The sequence below is a fragment of the Symphalangus syndactylus genome, chromosome 9 (genome assembly GCF_028878055.3).
Source record: "Symphalangus syndactylus isolate Jambi chromosome 9, NHGRI_mSymSyn1-v2.1_pri, whole genome shotgun sequence".
Taxonomy (NCBI): domain Eukaryota; kingdom Metazoa; phylum Chordata; class Mammalia; order Primates; family Hylobatidae; genus Symphalangus; species Symphalangus syndactylus.
The window spans coordinates 129,366,770-129,381,920 of record NC_072431.2 but is presented as its reverse complement, the minus strand read 5'-3'; the positions used below and the strand labels follow the sequence as shown (position 1 = coordinate 129,381,920).

Sequence of the window (15,151 nt, the reverse complement as noted above, 5' to 3'; positions counted from 1 at the left end):
CTAAGACTCTGATTTCCTGACAAGCACCCAGGAAAGGCTGATACTGTTGTTATGCTGGCCACATGTTGAGATACAAGGCATAGTTATACAGTAGACAATTTTAAACAGGTTAATGTTCTACTGAGGCAGCACTTAAATTCCCATTCTGGCAATATCTCTTTTTGTTTTTTGGGGAAGATGAATTCTGAGCAAATACACACTACTACAAACTATTTTTAATATTACATGCAATTTTAACCCTACCGTCTTTATAAACAATTAACACTAAGTTAGGTTTACCTTCTTAACTACAAGGAAAGAGAAAGTAATAATGAGGAATTGCAAACTGCTAAACAATGTCCCTGATTTATTTTTAGTTTGCTGATTTTTTTTGATACTTTAAAAGCTTTATTATAAGGAAATAAGAGAGAAGTCATGAGGCATTAAAAAACATTTAATTGTTTGAACACACCAAACAATAGCTAGACCTTTCAAAACAACCAAACTCCAAGCTGATTAAATTTGTTTAACCTGTAAGATACATATCATATTCCATAATTAGTTAATTGATGCCTGATTTTTCAAAATAATGACTAAAGGAAGAATTTTTCCTGGGTTAAAAGTTGATTTTGGATAAACTATAGGTGTATAGTAACAATTTTATAAAACAATAAGGATAATCTTTCATTAGTTTAACTGACAAAAATGAATATAAAATTTACACCCCAGAGTAATAATTTTTTTATGCAACAAACAAAAACTGCTTTCAGATCATGTTGTGTTCACATTGAGAAATATATCTGAGCAAGTATCTAAAAAGATATGTTTGTCCAAACCTAGATTTTGATCCATCGATTAATTGTAAGGTAGATATATACTTTCTTTTTTATATAAATATATTCACTTCTGCTAAGCTAAAAACCAAACAAAACTAAAAAACAATCTACCATATTTGATTGGACAATTTTCAAAAAAAATCTTAGTTTAAATAAGAAAAGCTAGCAGCTAGACTGGGCAATTTTTGTGTTCTTTAATAAAAGGCTGCCACATAATTCAGGTAAAATGCTAATGTCCAAAAAAGAGTTCCTCTACACTGATGTGGTCATTTTAGTAATCTGACTAAACACAGAGGGCTATGTGTATTATATTTTTAAGCCATTACTTTGATATTCTTTGTGAGAACACATTGATTTATTAACTAAACAAAGTTTAAAGTACCTCATAGCATAGAACTGTGATAGAAAAATAATAGAAATTAGTTAGAAATTATGAAATATGCTAATGAGCCAAAGCCAAAAAGTTGAATATTTATGTTTGCTGTTGTTGTTGTTAAATCTCTGGTCCATTATAGATAAATTGTTTTTACACCCATTTTTTACTTTCAAATTGCTTCACATTTTAGTTTTATTGAATATTAATTATGAAAATAATATTTGAAAATATCAAAAATTATTGCTTTCACATTTTTGAAAATGTGAAGCATGAAGAAAAGCATCTATAAATCCTACTCTCAGAAAATGCCTCTTTCATCCATTTTATATAAACATTTATGTGTTTCTGTATATTATATTATTTCTGAATAGAAAAAGGAGCTCTATACCGGTTTGTTTTTTAACTTTTAAAATGTACTTTGACAATTTTCTATTTATGATCACGAGATATCAATAGGACAAGCTCTCTAAGGCAATGTGCATTCTTTGAACCTAAAATTTATTTGGAATACAATAGAACTATGAGAACAAAAACTTCAATGAACACTTTGATAGGAAACATCTGCACACCTGACAATCTACGTTCAAATAACCTTATAACTTTTTTGTGGTTGTTTAATTTGTTTGAATGATAAATTAACTGATCCTCTGCTAGACAATTACTAGGCACTGAAGACATTAAACACGCACATATATCATGTACATTACATATATAAATATATTACAGATATATATGTGTGTGCATTTGTGCACTACATATATATATATATATATGATAGCATACTATTCTGTAAATCTTGCAGTTCAGCAGGAAATGAAAAAGAAGACAATCAATTTTATTTAGAGCTAATACGACCCCTAAATAAAATACTTATTCAGTTGATTTATCTAATAGAAATGACCAGATCATTTATCATTTGTTGTGCTAACGTAAGCATTTGAGATAAATTGATCATAAAATATATGTGTTTCCACATACTATTCTCTATCACTTCCCAATAATTGCTAATTAAAGGAATTATTGTCAGGTCTCACGTGTGTGTGTACCAGAAAGTTTTAATAAAAATAACTACCAATTTTTCACCAATCTCTAGAATATTCTATATTATATCATTGGGTTTGGAAACCCTTTCCTGGAGGAACATAACAAAATCTAGAGCTCTTGCATAAATTAAATATACATTAAAACATTTCTTAGACAAGTTTGAAGGAAAAGAAATGCATTTCGGTGGTAAAACCTCAGGAGATTTATAAGAAGTACTATTTGAAACTACTTTTTTCCCCTTTCCAAACCTCCTGAGGAAGAAAATACAAAAAAGGGAATACTCATTTTCCAGTCATTTACGTCAGGAGAAGAATTTCTAGAACTCAAACCAATGCCAAACTTGTTGAGAAGGTCCCCTGTTAGGGCTGTCTGGTAGTTCCATGGCTCCTAAAGAACCCAGGTCTACTCTTTGATACATGTTTGAAAGAACAAGACTTGGGTCCTTGCAACTGTACATTGCGGTTACAACTTCTGGAGTTTTTATTACAAAAATTCTCCTGTCTGTAGGTTGGGATATAAAATAAAGAGATAAGACTTATATATTTCCTGTTGTAAGCTTCCTGCCCCTGTAGATGAGCTTCTATCTTTAAAGCAAAACATCACTAAACAAAAAAAAAAACTTTGATTCAGTTGGCCCTACACAGATCAGAAAAAATTTAGAAATCCTAAGGAAGTTTGAAAGTCATTCTTTTTATCAGTGATTTAAATATACTGGAATACACTCTTAGTAGCCCAGAGACACAGATTAAGTTTTTTATTTTCTTATTTTTCATGATGATGTCTACTGAATTACACCTGGTACTTGAAAACACATTTGCACAGGAGACTGTAAAACTGGTAGGGGAGTTTCTGGGGTGCTCTCGCCTTAAAAAGTAAGAGCAGCTTTTTATGGTTTTTCAAGATTTGAGAGTATAGAAATCATTTTTTAAAATGTGCATTGCACACCCCTACAAACTTCTCTTTGCCCACAGGAACTTGTTAGCAACTTAAACAAACACCTGGGAAACAAAGTCACTTTATCTCCAGAAATCGATTCAACATAGCTATTGTAAAGAGTTTTCCTGAGACTTTGAATGACTTGCTGGAGGTAAACCTTAAGAATGTCATGCACCTAGAGAAAATACTTGATTATACGTTCCGTAAGTTCAGGCCTTCAGATGGGAATGAATTCATCTCTATGCAGCAAAAGAATAATTTCTTAATTAATGGTAGAAATAGAGGAAACATGAAGACAGAAGTCCAACCCATTGGAACTTTAGAATCAGAAAGCAATTCCTTTTGGTTTTATGGTATCTTGCTCACTTCCAATTCTGATACAACAAAATGTCATTTCGATGGAAGATCTCTGACTAGCCCGGTTCTTTCGCAACTTTGTTAACACCGCCTGAGATTGTTTCTACCTTCTCCAGATATGGCTACACTGTACAAAATGTATACTGTATCAGCTCTTCAGTGTCAGAATCTTGCTTTTTGATGATGTAACTGAGCTTTATTTTACTAATCTCACTACTATTTTCCAAATAATGAATTTGGAACACCAGCTGAATACATTGGAAATTATAGTTGTTTTTCTCTTGAATATGGGAGTTGCCTATGAATTGTGGTTTCATCTTTCCAATATATTCTTTTTAATATTCCAAAATATTCAATGATAAGGTCTTAACTTATCATTGTGGAATTTATACCATTTGACAATAAATCCAAAGCACACTGGTTGCTTTTTGTTTGCCTGGGTTAGATTTTGTTTTATTTGTCATTGCCCTCTTTGCCATTTGGGCAATACATGACTTATTTCAAGAAAGCGAATTGGGAATTAAAATGTATTTTTTAATGTGCATGTTCTAAGGGATTTGATTTAAGAGTAGTAATACTATTTTAAAATAAAATTGAAAAAGTTATTGTATGCTTTCAGCTGGTTATTTGTCATGTCATTGGATAGTATGTAAAATCATGAAGTCTGTTCATGAACATTTTTTCTACTTGCACTTCTGATGGGTAATCAAATGGTCTGTCTATCTCTCTTGGCTTTTGATTAGAAACAACTTAATCAGTACATCACATGCTTAATGTCTTGTGGTTAAGCCATTTTATACAAATACCTGTTTTTAAAGAGATACAAGTCTACTTTTCTTATATAAAGTTTGGAAAAATAGAACGCGTGAAATAATGACACCTATAATCTTACAACATGCAACATGCACACAACAACTTTACTGACTTACTACAGTGATATTCTTTCACATTATTGAGTTCATGCTACACATGCCATTTTGTATGCTTTTTCTATTTAATGTGATATTATATACGTTTCTACCATTTAAAATTTCATAACCATTTTGATGCACATGACATAGTCTGTCATGTATAAAAAATTACTTAAGTTGCTACCGAAGATTCACATTTTCTACATTTTTTTTATATTTTAAATAATACAGAAAAATCTCTTCATAGATATTTGAAATGTAAAATCACTGAATTAGGAATAAAAGTTGGACTCTAGTAGGCATGTATAGAACTATATTCCTGTGCTTTTTTTTCGGAAAATTGTGCTTTTCTTATTTCATCCACATTTCTGAGGAGGTAACTGTCAATTTGTATAACAAGAACTTGCCCTCTGTCACAGTAAACTTAAAAACTTTTCTGAGAAATTTTAACTGGGACTATGAGATTGACCTTACTCTGCTCTGTGTGGTTGTACTTTGTAAATCCCAACAGCTAATGATGTTGTATTCCAACATCTGGATTGAGTGTACAGAAGAACCATGTCTGGTGTTAGAGGAAAAATAATAAAACAGATATACAAAGAGAAGCAGTAACAAAGAACAGAGAATAAAGGCAAGTTGCAAATTCTCACAGAGACCAATTCCTGGGCAGATTTGCATTCCTGACTGTGGTTTATTATAAGATAATGTAGAAATCTTCTATGTTTATTACAATCTTCCCCCAACACATTTTTTGTTCCTTTTTCCATATTTGGTTTCTATAACTTCAAAAGCTTATAATCAAAGGATATCAATATTTTAAAGTTTCTTAAAGCATACTGCTTGTGCTATATTTTATTGTATCACCTTAACTAAACTGGAACTACATTTTCCATAAATTCATTCCCAAAATGGTTTGAAGTAAGATTTGGCCACAAGAGAAATTTGCACATGATTTTGTAAGTAGAGAAGTGGTAGTTACGTTTACTCTCCAAAGGTGGATGTGGGCTGTTAGGCTCAGGAGCATCTTGCATGCATCCCTGGCCTACTACTGACTTAATATAGGCAGAGGGCAGCAAAAAGCCATGTAACCCCTTAAGCTCCTTTGATTCTCCTTCTTATACTTCTCCAAGTTTGCATCAAGTGCATGTGTGGCTCTCCGGTAAAGTTAGCCAACTTCTCTTGCAGGTCATCTATACCATCAATATTGGTGGTGGTGAGAAACATACATGAATTCCAGTTTATATTTATGGGTCCCAGTTCATCCTTGTGGATTTCAGTTTTGTCCTTGTTCTCCTCTACTTCACAATCATTCTTCCTTCCTAATCGTTCAGCTGACTTTTATAGCAATGTCACTCTCAACACCAGATGCAGATGCCTTCTGTAAACTACTCCATCAACTCTCACAATTCCATAAGATCTAAGCCCTATAATAAATCCCATAGTTTGTATCATCATAATGATCCTGCTTCTCACCAAATACTGCCTAATGCAGATACTGGTTTGGAAGATGACTGCTACTGCAATAAAAACAGCATGGTTTGGAGGAGCAAAACCATCTGGCTGTGGCTTTGGAACCCTGCAGTATGAGCAAGCTAAAAGGGCATTGAGAAGACTATTAACAGAAGCTTGTCTAGCTTGAAGGAGTCTGTCAGTGCAGAATGAAGAGAAGCCAGCACTTAAGCCTTCCATCTGAAAGCCCAGACACTGTGGAGCAGAGGCAAACCATTTCCCCATTCCCTGTCTAAATTCCCTGATTCACAGTTTTTTTTTTGTTTTGTTTTTGTTTTTTAACTAGTCTTGAAGTGGTTAGTTAAATAGTAAGAGATGGTTCATAAAGAATTTGGTGCTGAAAGTGGAGCAGTCAGAGTTGCATCTGCTTTCCTGCTCTTGTATTGTATTATACACTATGCTTCTAGAATCCTGTGTGCTTAGAGGAAATTCCCCACTTTTGTTTGTTAGTCCAAATTGAGTTTTTATAACTTGCCACCAAAAAGAGTCCCAACCTATCAGAAATAAACTGTTTGAAATTTTGTCATGCATATTGATATCTGAAAATTTACTATGTCCTTACTTATTTTTATGCAATTTTAGATGAAAAAAATACCTCTTAGATAAAAACTCATGATCACTTTCAGTTGGCATTTTTGTATAAATTTAAATAAGTTATTTTGTTGAATAAATTATGTGGTCATTCATTAAATCATCTAGGAAATATTTACCGAGTTCTTTCAATGTTCAGGGTAGGGGCTTAAGCAAGGAGAAGGAAATACCGAATCACAGTTTTTCTGAGTAGTTAATCACACACTAGCAGCAATAAGACATGTAAACAGAAACTAACACATTTCCTCAATTCTATAATGCATTTATATTTTACATTTAAATTGTTTTAAAATCAAGGCACATCATATACTGATGGATGCATTTCATGTGAAAGTGTTTCTTTTTTTCCCTTGAAAATTTGCTATTAAATCAACAATGGCTTCTAATCATCCATAATATCTTAGAAGGAAGAAAGTATAATATTGCAGAAGTTAATATACAATAAATACCATGAGAGATGTCAGGAGTCTTAAAATGTTTCACCAGCTGAGATAATATAAGAAGACTATGAAGAATCTCAACAGGGTTTCGAAGAGGAGAGCAAAGAGTCATGACATTCAGCAAGGATCTCCTACCCATATATAAATGAACTTTCTTCTAATCCTCAAAACAGCTTTCAGCAGTAGGAATTATCTTCACTTCCCTGATCATACCACTGAGGTTCAGATTAGTGAGGAGAGAAAAAAAACATCTTTGAGTTTCGAACCCGTATGTCTCTAAATTGAAGTGTACACTCTTTTTAGAAAATAATATTGAGGGAATTCACCCAGTATGACATAAAACATGCAGCATATAACGTGTACTACCTACACCCCATGTTCTAAATCCTATATGTAAAATAAAACTCAGTAGGTACTAATACTAACCTCACTTTATGAATGAGAAAACCGAGACCTGAAAAAATAAAGTAAGTTTTTCAAGGTCACACAATTAATAAACAACAGAGCTGCATTCCGAACTCTTGCAGTCCTGTGAAAGAGTCTGTGCTTTTAACCACCATGTCATGAGCCTCTCAGGACAGTTTAAGCAAAACACTTTGTCCCGAATCTCTAACCACCTGACTAAAAGATGCAGCCCCCTAACTTTTGATTTCCCTTTCCAAGCTCTACTGATCACCCTTTAACATACAATTGTCATATTTATTATGTATATAACATAACGTTTGTTGCTACTGCCTTCAAGTAAACACCTCGAAGAAAGATATTTTTTAACCTGCTTTGATCATGGATGTATTTTAACAGCTTGAATCATGCCTGACACAAGGTAGGACTTCAATAGGTATTTGCTGAATAAGTAAGTGATTGATTTCTGTAAAATACAAAGTGAGGATATTCAGTGAGTGAACAGTAAGTGGAGAGAAACAGAGGCATGGAAGTAAGAGTTGTGTTCTGAGACTCCAATTAGTGCAGTTTGCCTAAGGCGTCAGGTGGGAGCAGAAAAATCAGTGAGCAGATCTCCCTTAAAAGGGGGGTTGAAGTCACCCAGGAACAACCACAGGAGCCTTTGGTCCTTCACATTTTGTTTATAGCTTGTTCAGCACTAGACACTGGAAAGGAGGGCAGGAAGACATCAAAGTAGCTGTATCGTTCATATTTTTTTCTTCCTTTGGCAGCTATTTTCTCTATTTCCTGCTGACGCTACAGTTTCAGCGATTTAATGATACAATTGTTTCGGAAAAGGACACAGAAACAGATACCCTCAGCCATTTAATTGGCTGCCCTGAAGAAGTGGATTCTGCTGTTTCCTAATTTCATTTTTGAGGGGTTTGAGAATATGGAAAGGCTAGAAGAAAGACAATATTTACTTCCATTTAAAAAAAGTAAAATCTTAGCAAGGAATTTTAAACTTAGCCCAGTTAATTAAGGTCTGCTATTTCCATGGCATACACCAGGGTATCTATGAAGATTTTATTTGATGCTTGCAAAGATGTTACTAAAACTAAAGAAGCACAGTGCTGTTAGAAAAGTCTTATTTCTTCTCCTGTACATTTTAGGTTTTGTCTACCTAGGTCTCTAGGATTGTTGTGGAATTAGCTCCTGCATCTATGCACTTGACTGAGACTTGCTACCTTCTCAATATTTGAACTAATAAATTAAATACAAGAACATTTATACTTTCTGTTGTTGAAGAAAATTTCCCTCATTCTGCAAAATGTTACAGAAATAATATTAAAGTTGACCCAAGTTTTCCTTATTTTTCTTCTTAACATAAAAAATGAAATACTAAATTTCTAAACAGGCAAGTATACATAGTGGAAAGAATACGGTTAGTATATAAAATATTATGATATCAACGACCAGGTGCTAAAGCTAAGTATTGTGTATAAAGTAAGTATAAACTAAAGCTAGGGGAAGGCCTGAAAATAATTCTTCAACTTAGTTAACAAACAAGACTCTGAAAAAAGGTTATAAGATAATAGGCAAATATACCTATATGTTATATCGAATATTAAAAGGTGACTTACATTAATAGAATAAATCAGAAAATAACATAATAATACCAATAGATCCAGAAAAAGCATTTGACAAAATCCAACTTCAACTCATGATAAAATCTCTCAGTAAACTAGGAATAGAAGGGAACTTCCTCAACTTGGTAAAAAATATCTACCCCACCCCCCACCGCCAAAAAATATAACATACTGAATACATCACATTGGTGAGAAGCTCGAAGCTTTCTTTCTAAGATCAGGAATAAAGTAACGATATTCCCTCTCACTACTCATTTCAAACAATAAACTGGGATAATACTACAAGAAAAGGAAATCAATTTACATTGTTTGAGAAGGAAGAAATAAAACTGTCTTTGCTTGTGGATGACAAGATCACCTACGTAGAAAATCCAGAACAACAACAACAACAAAAATCTCATGGAACTAATTGGCCGTTATAACAAGGATTCAGCACATAAGGTCAATAAAGAAAAGTCACTTTTTCTTTGATTGACAGTGATAAGTCAATCACTGTCTTAACCACCAGCAATTAACAAGTGGAATTTGAAACTAAAAATACAATATTATTTACATTAGTGCCCAAGAAAATGAAACACTTTGGCATAAATCTAACAAAATATGTACATGATATACATGATACAAACTATGAAACTCTGATGAAAGAAATTAAAAATCTAAGTAAATGGATAAATATTCCATGTTCAAGAACAAGAAGACTCAATGCCAACATAACAGTTCTTCCCAAATTAATCTAAATATTTAATGCAATCCCAATTAAAACCCCAGCCAGTTATATTTTGGATATTGACAAACTGATTGTTAAGCTAATATGTAGAAGCAAAAACCCAGAATAGCCAAGCCAATATAGAAGGAAAAGAACAAAGTCCAGGACTGACACTGCCTGACCTCAAGACTTAATATAAAGCCACAGTACTCAAGACTATGTGGTACTAGCAAAATAACAGATAAAAAGATCAATGGAACTGAAAGAGCACCTAGAAACAGACTCACATAAACATAGTCAACTGCTCTTTCACAAAGAAACAACTGCAAAACAATGGATAAAAGATCACCTTTCCAAGAAATGGTGCCTGGTACAAATAGACATCATTATGTAAAAACAAAAGAAAAAATGAATCTACTCACAAATCTTTCACCCTTAACAAAAGTTAACCCAAAACGTATCACAGACCCAAGTGTAAAAGCCAAAACTATGAAACTCTTACAAGATAATATAGAAGAAAATGTGGATGATCTTGGGTTTGGTGATGACATTAGATAGAACAACAAAGGCATGATCCATGAAACAAATAATTGATAAACTGGAATTAGTTAAAATAACAAATTCCGACTGAAAAAGACACTGTCAAGAGAATGAAAAGACAAGCCACTGACTGTGAGAAAATATTTGTAAAAGAGATATCTGACAAAGGAATGTTATCTGAAATATACAAGGAACAACTAAAACTAAACAATAAGAAACAAACAACTTAATTAAAAAAAGGGCCAAAGACATTAACAGACACTTCACCAAACAATATATACACATGGCAAGTAAGCATGTGAAAAGATGCTCACCATGTCATCAGGGAAAAGTAACTTAAAACGACATAGAGATATCAGCACATACTTATTAGAATGGCCAAAATCCAGAATACTGAAAACACTAAATGCTGTCAAGGATGTGGAACAACAGGAACCGTCATTCATTGCTGGTGGGAGTGCAAATGGCACATCCAGTTTGGAAGAGGGTTTGGCAGGTTCTTACAAAACTAAACAGATTTTTGCCACCTCATCCAGCAATTGTGCTCCTTGGTATTTACCCCACGGAGTTGAAAACTTATGTTCATAGAGAAAAACTTCATACAGATGTTTCTAGTAGCTTTGTTCATATGGTATACTTCTAATTAATAAATGTGAATACTAAAATAAGTGAAAGCCAAGACTGAATCTCAGAATTTGGATGGAAGAGAATTAGTAAGCAGAAGGAGGAAAGCAGTTTTGTGTGGCTCCCAAACTGACTACCGGAAGGAAACAAGCACGAGGATCACGAGTGCGAGTTTTTGTGGGCCAGAAAATGGTTCACATAATTTAGCCTATTTTGCATTTGCCAGAATTCAGTCACAAATAAAAAATAATAGGAAAAGAACCAGGATTAGCAAGCATGGGTGCTCCAGTGGCCAAGAATATTAGGTCTAGGTAATATTTATGTCTGTTGTAGATGGTTGAAAGGTTGAAGATAAAAAGAATGAATGAAAAAAAATTGAGGGGGGGAGACAAAAAAATTGGCAAATAACAATAGGCAGGAACTATAAAGAGTTACATCTAAAACAAAATACTAAAGGGACACAGGGAATAGAGCATTAGACCAGTAATGAAATCTGGAAAATACTACTAGAACTACACTGTGAAGGAAAACTGGAGCTTTGGAAGTTGGATTTAGGGACTAAAGTCATTCTCTATAGACAGAGATGAAATGGTTACAGATGTGCAATGAAGAAATAAATGGCCCAGGAAATTCTGAATGGAGAGTATCCATTCAAGGTCATAGTCAAGGAACCATCTGACAAACTAGACTAGGTGAGTTGGTTTGCGACTGCAGCAACATCATCAAATATTGGCATCTACACAACCTTGCTTACTTAATTTCTCAAAAAAACAAACAAAAACTTTCATTTTCAACTTTATATTCCTAAAATCGAGTGGCCCAATTGTGGTTTATTAAATGTGTGGAAAATATTGTATTAAATTACTTTAAATCACTTTTGCAAACACCATTTATAAAACAGAATTTTCCCCCTCATTATTATATATGTACACATTTTATAATAAATTCCAAATAAAATGTTAAAGGGTGAGTATACACATATATGTAGATACAAGATACAGATACGCTATTCAACATAGCACACTTTGCTCTTCCTAATGATTTATACCAAGTGGATTTAGATATAGTTTCAAAGAATCATATCTATCTCTCCACTTTTCATGCATCTGAGTAGGAAATTTATGTGAACAAAACAGAGATAGTATAGTTTAATAGGTCCTAAAGAAATGCATAACATTTTAACATATGGAGGTTGTGCTCTAACAGACTTTAATACAAAACAATATTTTGTATATTCACTCATGCATTTTTTTCCCTTGCAATTTGGGAATTTAAAAAAACCAACAGTTTTATATGTAATTAAAATAATGCTTAAGTCATAAAACTCTTTTGTAATACTCAAAACTAAATCTTATTTATACTTATGTGTCAGGAACTTTACATGCATTAACTGATTTAACACTTAGAGCCAGTCTTTGAGGTAGAAGTTTTTACAGGTGCAGGAACTGAGGCTCAGAAACATTTGAAAACTTCTTCAAGATTATACAAATAGCAAATGGTGGAACCCACAATTTTACCCATACTACATTTTTTTCAGAATCCATGCTTTTGATCTCCTTGCCAAGCTGTTTCCCATATTACATCTTTTATGTTAAAATATGTTTTCAGCAATTGCATTTTCTTAAAACTTTCCTAGTATTAAATTTTTTTAAATTTATCTTGTTGGGAAAAACGCAAACTTTTTCAATCATTTCTCCGTATCAGGCATTAAAGAGTCATGAAGTAAGTTTATTTCTATCATATGAGCTTCATTCTATTTTGAGTCGAAAGACCAACTGAAAATGCATAAAAAGATTATATATGGAATACCACTGGGTCTTGCGAGCAGTATCAAAGTTATGTAAGGAAACTGCTGAGAAACCATGTTAATTGCCAGTTCTCAGCACAATTGGCTACCAGGAGTCATGTATAGTAAGTGCTATAGCTCAGTGCCTGCACAGTCTCACCTTTTTGGCTAATGAGTAACATTCTAGCAAGCAGAGGACTGATTCTTGAGACAGTTGCCTGGAATTTAATGCTCGATTTCTATCCATACCAATATAACTTTCAACTGATAGTCCTTCCACACACAGACAAATGAAACTGACAAAGGAGCTGTCAATTACAAGCCAATAATGCATTTCAACAAATAATTTTTTGTGTGCCAAGCACATACTGTGGGTATTCAGTGTTCATACCAAAACCCCACAAGGTTGGCCTATTTTGACTTTTATCACATCTATAGATAAAGGTGTAGTGTTATCTTTCTTTCCCACCCGAAACTGTACTCATCTTTTTATTGCAAATACCTGGCTAAAGGAAATGTCAAACCTTATATATAGAATTTACTTGAATAGCTCCTACATCAAAGTGCTGCTTTCTTAGAAGCTCAAAACTGTTAATATGTATTGACTTAGCAAAAAGAACTCTAATGGCAAAGGTATTGCTTTTGAGAGAGATAGCCCATGTTTGGAACAGGAGAAAAAAAAAATTCTCTAAGAAAGCAGAGGGGAGATTGAATATAGAATGGATAAGCTTAGCAGATATATAGCTTATAGGACAAATGAATATAAATTAAATATAGTACATTGCTAAAGAGGACCTGGGGTCATAAATACATTGTAGACAGAAAAAAAATTCAACACAGAAGAAAGATTCATGGATATAAATTCAACTGAGCAAGAATAAAGTAAATTGTTCACAGTTCAGCTGTCATTACTTGCAAGATCATAGATAATGAGCAATAGAGTATCCAGGTGGTATTGTTCAGCTTTATTAGTGGATACATATAAGTCCTGGAAGAAGGTTTGTAAAATGAGGAGAGTCCTGAAGATTAAAAAGGAATCCTCATTAGGAGAGAAGTTGATATTGGTCATCTAACATTAGGGCAGAAAACTTTCTGACCAGTTTCTTCTCTAAGCGTTACAACCACGCAGTTGACATTTCAGGAAATAAATCATTCTTAATTTGCATAAAGGCTTTTTCATTGTTGTTCTTTTGTTACACAATCAAAACGCTTTAGAATAACGTTTCTTCCTGTTTGTTTTGCTCTTCAAGAGAAAAGTAAGTATCCCTTACTTTTCCTTCCCTTCATCTGAAGTGCAAATTTAAGGTAAACAGGAATCTTCAAAGCACAAAAAGCACTTTCACTCTGAAAGACTTCTTATCTTGGAAGAAATAAGATTCCAAGATAATAAAAAGCTATCATGATATCTATTCTCTCCCTTATTTGACAGGGATTTTCAAGATGGATCGGCAAGATAGAAAGGGAATGTGTCATTCTACCAATATTTATGAAGAAAAGGGCATTTGGGAGGAAAATGGATATTGGATCCTCCTCAAAGTTGCTATAGAAACCTGGGTGAGTACAGCTAATGGCGTGGAGAGAAGTCCTGTTATCTTTAAGAGATTAACAGGAAACCTTGGTCTCATTATTTTTTCACTCCCCACATTGCTCTGATGATAGCAATGTACGGATTAGAACCAACAAACAACAATAATAACAAAACACCACCTTCAATGTCTCCTTATTGTTTATAAAGTAAAAATATAATTTTGAAAATTGAGCTTCAAAAGCTTCCATCAACAAATCCCACTCCAACATTCTGAAATAACACCTTATTCTTCATAACTATATTCTTTGATTTAGCATATGCCATATTGACAATATATCCCTATTTATTTCCACCTTCAGGTTTCTGTTCATACTCTCCTCTCTAAAGAAAATGATTTTAACTCCACATATGTACATCTCATCCAGAAAAAAATGCCAATTACTTTTATCAATAATTATTTCATACTACAAGAGCTAAAGTAGCCTCTGTCTTCTAAATGCTCATTCCACATTATCTAGAAAAGTTCTCAATGTCTACCTGTGATATGGTTATGTATATTTGTTATCAATGTTTTTCCCCATGTTTACAAATATCATTATATGTAATGTTGTCATAGCAACCAGTTTTCAAAGAATTGCTGGCTGGGAGTCAATAGCAAAAGCATATCAATCTTTACAGCATATACAGGGTCAACCCAAGTGGATCTTTCACGGTTTAGTTTTCTCTTAGCACCTTGAACTATGCACTGTATCACACAGCTGGCTATATCACACCATTGTGAGATTATATACTATTTGTATTAGTCTCTGCTTTTTTTTTTTTTTTTGGTTTAAGTACAAAATTGTATGATGCCAAAGGTGAACATCTTCAAAGTCAGAAATATTGAGAATTAAAAACTAGCTCAGATATTAAATAGCCATACATATTTGGATAAACTACCAGCCATCCTAGAGCCTTA

General features: G+C 33.3%; 1 protein-coding gene across 13 annotated transcripts in view; it reads right to left on the bottom strand.

The window, feature by feature from the left end:
• Positions 1 to 15,151, bottom strand: part of PTPRD (protein tyrosine phosphatase receptor type D) — a 2,314,079-nt gene that overhangs the window by 2,019,444 nt on the left and 279,484 nt on the right. The window lies entirely within an intron of this gene.